Here is a 6,638-nt window from a genome sequence, read left to right as displayed (position 1 = left end):
TGTATAGCAGTTATCATTGAAAAGTTAATACCTTGACAGATGCTTGTTTTAGTTTCAGATTCTAGTCCACCTATTAGGTGCAATTTTGTTCTACCCTATTCAAGTCCTAAAAATCTAGTAATGGGTCTGCTTTTATAATACACCATCATCTTACCCTTAAGACAGAATCTCAGAAAAGCAGCAAAGGAGGAAGAGGACCTACCCATCTTTTGCATTAACTGTTTTTCAGGGACTCAGGCAGGGTAGAATAGAATTGCACTTAGACATCTAAGTCCACTTATGCACCTAATAGAGTAGAATCTGGCCCATAGTACAATACATGTGAGTGTGTTATGGAGTATTAATACAGGACTTAAACATTTTACTAGACACTTTCTGTTCAATACTAATTAGAAAACTAAATACATGAGCAAGAAATTTGCTATTCTGCTATTTTTAGATGCTAGAATGGAGAGGGCGTACAAAGATTTCTACATGGATACTATAGATCAGATCCTGTGACATGGATGCTACAAGTGGCATGGGCAGCATCTGTGTGTGGCACATGACAGATTGGGGAAGAAATAAGGAGTACAGTGGCAGACAGGGCAGGAAGTAGTAAGCAAAGGAGAAGACTGGGTAGGGAACACAGGGAAGGAAGCAGGAAGCAAAGCAACAGATATTAAATTGACATGATTTCTAGCAATTTCACAGCTGGCCCCAGGTCAGTAAGCAGTGTCCAACTTTTCAGAATCTTATTCATTTCACTTTACTACTACTGAGCACAATAGAGTCGGGAATCATCTGTGCACAAAACTGGGAAGACAATTCAGCATCAGTAAATGTCCCACATATGAAGTAATGATAATCTTCAAAATCAAAAGCATAGAAATGTACTTTATTTAAAAATTAAAAATACAGATATTCAGAGAGTGTGCACATTATTATTTACTGAATACTAGTGCCTTCACCTGAGGCACATTCTCCAAAAAATACTTTACTCTCAATTGGGAAGTTGTAGAGCAGATTTTCCAAGCACTGTATTACTAGCATAATAAACTAGAATTTTCTTTGACTAAACAAGTCACATGCAAAAATAATTTGATTCATGTTTTAATATTTAGAGAGATTTTGTCCTATTTCAAATACCAAAATCTCATTGATTTGCACAACATTTAGTATATCTATATCTAGAATTAAAGATATATTCAACACTTAAAAAAGTTTTACATGTCAACTGCCCCAGATAATACTTAGGGGGCATCCAATTCATAATTAAATTTAATAACACATTTTCCCCTGCTTTAGGTGCTCTGAATTTGCAGTGATTTACTCTCAGCTATCAATATGCCCTACTAGAACCTGGAGCTAACGCACAAGGGCTTTCATTATGTGTCATGAGTTTGCAAAGAAAATTTGAGAGAATGGGGGTGGGGAAGCCAGGTTGTTAAATAATTTTTTCTGCCATTTAATGATATAATTTTCACTGGAATTACAGTAGCTGTAACATCATAGTTGACCATTGGCACAAATTCTGGAAGTCTGAAACAGGCAAGGGTTTAGGAGGTTACCAGTAATTTAAAATTACTCATCAGATGAATGCCCCACTTATCCTTATATACCTGGGATAATCAGAAAAAAAGTACATTTAACTCTTTTAAATACTGGGCTTATTGTTTTTAGCAAGCAACAGAATAATTCCTGATCTATCATGAATTATGAGCTTTTTAAGTGCAATAGAAAGGTTACTAATAATTATACACTATACCATATGTGTGCAAACACAGTTTTGAATCTCACAATGGATTAGTACAGTTTAGCTTTCTTTTATTTGTTCCCTATAGGGGCTAGTTCTAAATTTCAGTATTTTTTGACATTTAAAACAAATGGGACTATAAATATGAGCAAGGAGAGGTATGTGTAATAAAGAGAGCGTGCACACATTTTATTTAGTGAACACTAATCCAAGCTATTTGGTTTTGACATTTGTTTATTTTTTTGGGGAGAATAACAGATCTGCAGAACAACATAATATCAAACCAAAGGCCAGAGTTTCAGAGCAGACTGGATTTCAGGTAAATAGAGACTGAGTGACAGTGGTGGCCAGCTTCTTGGTTTAGTTTTTGAAGAACCCTGTCCTCCTAATTCATTAAGTACCTAATTCATTGACCTTCTTCTTGTTTCCATAAATTTACTATTGTGTAGCTTATTTTACACTGATACTATTCACAATTCACACTACTTACAAAGATAGACTGAACTGTTCTAGGCCTAGATTATCTGCTGGGCCAGAGCTCTGTGAAGTACCACAGATTTTGGGAGCCATTAGGGCAGGGGTTGTACTTGTCTCATTACACAGCTGAGAGCACCCAAACTAGCATTGATCCTCAACAGACCAGATATCTGGAGTGCAGTGCTGTGCAAGCATACCTACTTTCTGTCTCCTGTGCCAGAGCTGGTGAGGATTGCATTGTTAAAAAGCAAGCTATGTCATCTCTGCCTGCAGGGACTCCCTTGCATCTGGGGAATCCTCAGTGAGAAACAGCAGGGGTTGTTTTCATCTCCTTTGTGTCCTAATTCCCATCTATTTGTACCAAATCAGCAACTGTGAACTATTTGGAAGAATGCACATTAGATCACTTAGGAAGACCCATTCCCAAGCAAACAGCAATAATTTACCCAGTTTGGTGTAGATGCTAAAAATGCATTTACTTGATTAATAGAGATAATGCAGTACCACTGACAGAATGTGACAACTGTTCTTATAGTTTGAAAAGCCATATGTACTTCAGTTTTATACTAGTGGAATAAAACATTTTGAGAACAATGAGGCATATAAAACTTTGACCTTATTAAAAATATCTAGAATGTAGTGCCCTAAAACTAGAAATGCTCATTTTCTTTAAAGGAAATAGAGCAAAGATACAACATAACACACAAAGCTAACAGGACAAAGGAGATACTATTGACTCATTCCAGACTGCCGACTTAGCAGCTTAACTTTGCTTCCTTTTAACTTTTGTAACAGTAGGGAGCTCAAAGCTTTGCAGTCTATTTTCTGCACAAATAGAAACACCCAAACTTCAAAAAGTAATACACTTTGAAGAAACTAAAACCATCAACAAGTTAAAAACCATGTGTGCTACTAAACTGAAGTCCATACTACTTAAATTTTGCATTGGGAAAGTGCTTGTATTTTAGGTTACTACATTACTTCAAAAAGTTGTTTTCCCTATTAACGTCATTCAGTCTGTAAAACACTTTTTGTTGTTTTTAGTGTGATATGGATTTGTTGACTTTGCAGTGGGTAAGTACTACTTCAGTATTTTGACAAATTGTGTAAATAAAAAATTGTCTTACATGTCATAGGTACACACTGCAATATTTTGCTAAGTCTTATAATGTTAAAATGATAAAACTGCAGGATAGGCTATAAGAAGTTTATATTTTGGATTATTTCAGTGCTTTTTCTATTATTTTTGAAGTGTTTGCTTTATTTACTAATTGAACTTTGGAATGGTTGGCTTTTTTGTCATTTGTTGAAGATCTACTGTGACTGGCCAGTAAAATGTGTCATTACACCTCTGGTTCCTGTCATTTCTATAAAAAAGACTATCAAATGCACATTTCACTGAATTAATCTGTGCTACAATGGTACCTTGTATGCTAGTTTGTCCCTAATTGGACATAAAACATTTGAAAGAGCAGTTTAAGCATTGTGTGCCTGCAAATCAAACTTAAATCTCCTAAGAGAAATTGCATCTTGAACATATAATATTTGTGTAAAATGGCCATGCATTACGTAAGCCACCCAACGTGGCATTTTCTGTAATACCAAGTTAAACATGTCAAATATTAGAAATGTAGTTGTAGTAGGAAGGAATCTGGAGCAAACATTTATTTACCTTCTCAAATCTGGAAGCAGAAGAATGGATTTTGCATGTGTTTCTAAATGCTAAACTGCTTTAATACACTTTGATGAGCTTTTGAAACACTGCACTTATGTTTACAGCTCCCCAAACATTACCAAGAGACAGACATGTTGTGAATAAGGGACTAGCTATCACTCTTCAGGTCTGTGTGCAGCCTGGCTGGCCAGGGTTTGTTTTGTTGTTTTGTTTTGTTTTTGTTAGAGGTAGGCAAAGCAGAGAGGACAGGCTCTACCTAAAACTGGGTCCTTTAGAACCCAGCGTTACAAAAATGAGGGGAAACAGGGCCAGCGGAGAACTCTCCATTTCTCGGAGTGCAGAGAGGCTGGTGCGTGTGACTGTCAAAAGTTTGCTTCGGGATCTGCGAGCCGAGCCCCACCCGCACTAACACCAAACAAGTAGGCATTGTGCAGCGCTGGCCCCAGAGCGCCGGGCGCTGCCGGCGCTTCGGAGATCAGGGCAGGTTTGAGGAGAGGCACGCAAGGAGGAGAGTCCGGCCGTCCGCCTTGTGTCCCCTGGCCAGCCGGGCTGGGGGCTCCCTAGTGGAAACAGCTAGCTGGTGGTAGTGGTGCAGGAGGAGGTCAGTTGGGTCAGGAGTCGCAGAGCCTGCAGCCAGGCCTCGGGCTGTCCCTTGCCTCGCTCTTGCTCTAGGCTGGCTCTGGTGCCTGGCCCTTCCCCAGCCAAATTAAACCGCGGCTGCCTCCCGGCCGGCGGTTCACACAATGGGAGGAGGCCCCTGCTCAGCAGGGCTGGGCAGAGGCTCCCTCCCCCGGGCTGCCCAGTGGGAATCGCCGGGCAGCGTCCTGCCCAGCCAGCGGTTGGCACGCCCTGGCAAGCCTGAGCCCTCGTCTCGCTGCCGAGCTGCTTCCTCCCGCCCAGGGGGAGAGAGAAAGGTGGGAGCGAGGCGGCGGAAGGGCCGCCCGCTGTTGTCAGGGTGGCGGTGACTTCATTCTTTTCTTAATATAGAGTCGGTTGTCAGGCTCCGGGCCGAGCCGGCTGGCGGGGTTGGCTGTCAATAACATGACGTCACAATACGCCTGTGTGAGCACTGTAAACACTAGGCTTTGGTCAGTCAAAGTGTGTGTGTGTGTATGTGTGTGCGTGCGCGCGTGTGTATGTGCTTGTGTGTACGCGCGCGCCCGAGGCTGCCGTCTCCTGATCCGTGCGCCTGGGTCCCAGCGGGGGTCCGCCGCCCCCTCCCCCCCCTCCCCTGCCTTCCCCTCCCCGCTCTGTGCGTGCAGTGTCATGTCTCCATGAGCCCTTACCGTGGTTGCGCTCGAAAGGTAACATCATTGGAGAGGGGGATGATGTAATTCTCTCTCTGGCCAGTGACTGCCTTTGCATGCACCGATCTCCCGGTTACTGGAAGGGGGCATAATATCAGCCCCGCATTCGCCGCCCCTGTCGCACGGCGGACCTTGGGGGAGGGCAGTCTCAATCGTCCGCCCCTCCCGTCTCCCCCACCCCCTGCCTGTTAATCCGGAGCGATTATGCCGAGGTGGAGGCTTCTCTCTGTCTCCAGCTCTGGCAGGAGATTGGGTAGAGTCCAATCCGGTGCGTGTGTGCAGTAAACACACCGCCGAGCCCTGGCGGTAAACAAGTCTCCTAAAGCCTTCCCAGCACAGCAACTTGCTGCAGGCAGCTCCCCCAGCGCACAGGCACTTCCCCTCTAACAAAAGCCCGTTGAATATTGGAGAGTGCGTCAGCTTTTGTTCCGCAAGCGGCAGCACCTCTCCTTGATACTCCAGCCCATTTCGGCGTGTGGCGATCGAGCCCCGGCTCAGCCCCGCTGCCCCCGCGCGCGGCCCGGTACACACTCACATGCCCCTCCAGCGCTGTGCCACGGACCCCACTGGCAAAGCTCCTTGACAATCCCAGCGGCTCTTTATTTCCTCGGGGGGCCCTGCCTTCGCAACGGAGCAGGTAGAAGCCTCCCTTCCCCAGATAAAAAAGAAATAATCTGAATGGCACTTACTGTCAGCAGAGGAGGAAAAAAAAAAATAAAACCCCCTTCGCAGTGGAAGGCAAAAGAGCCACTTGCAGGACGCTGCCAGCGGTAGGAGAGAGCGCAGGGAAAAAAAAGCTTCCCTTTGCGAGATCGGCCCCAGATTCGTCTTTCGAAGCGGAAAAAAATCGATACAAATAACAAGCCCCCTGTTGCCTTTTTTTGTGCAGTTTCAGCAAAGCTGCGAGGAAGTTGGTCCTTTTGTTCCACTATTTATAGATTGCGTCAACATTGCGAAAAGGAGAAGGCGGAGCAGTGGCCCTTACTCCTCCGAGGCAGCGAGCGAGCGAGCAGCCCAGCACACACACGCGACCTTAAGTACACAACACGGCAACCTCCTCCTCCTCCACCACCCCATTGAGGAGCGCCGGAGATCGGATTCAATCACGTGTCCGGGGAGAACCAGCCTGCCCAGTGCCTGCAGAGCGCTGCCTTGCCATGCACGGTGGCGGCAGAGAGGAGCCGCTCTCCCGCGCGCAGGGGCTGGGGCTCGCTTCCAGCCTGCGCGCTCCCCCCACAGGGGAAGTGGCTCTGCCGGGGAGCCCCCCCCCCGGGGGCGGTCACAAGTGCCCGTGGCAATGCCCGCTGCCGTGCAGTGCTCCCCTCCATCGCCTCGCCTGCTCAGATCTGCGAATGCACATATTGCCGAGCTCGGAGGCGGTAGAGAGCGAGCTCGGCACAGCCCTGCCCTTGCAAATTCTCTACCAGAGGAAGGGCCGGGGGGG

The 6,638-nt window shown here is 45.5% G+C and overlaps 1 long non-coding RNA gene across 2 annotated transcripts in view; it reads right to left on the bottom strand.

Annotated features, from left to right (window-relative positions):
• Positions 1-6,604, bottom strand: part of LOC109302739 — an 83,260-nt gene extending 76,656 nt beyond the window's left edge. The window contains exon 1 of one of the 2 annotated variants that reach the window (XR_002098913.1): positions 5,884-6,604. This is a non-coding gene — a long non-coding RNA (uncharacterized LOC109302739). Of the gene's footprint in view, positions 1-5,173; positions 5,329-5,883 lie in introns of those variants that run through there. The other variant, XR_002098914.1, reaches the window with a different exon arrangement.
• Positions 6,605-6,638: the final 34 nt, after the last annotated feature.

The sequence above is a fragment of the Gavialis gangeticus genome, unplaced genomic scaffold (assembly GCF_001723915.1).
Source record: "Gavialis gangeticus isolate Ggan-Ray unplaced genomic scaffold, GavGan_comp1, whole genome shotgun sequence".
Classification (NCBI taxonomy): Eukaryota; Metazoa; Chordata; order Crocodylia; family Gavialidae; genus Gavialis; species Gavialis gangeticus.
This window is presented reverse-complemented; position numbering and strand designations above follow the sequence as displayed.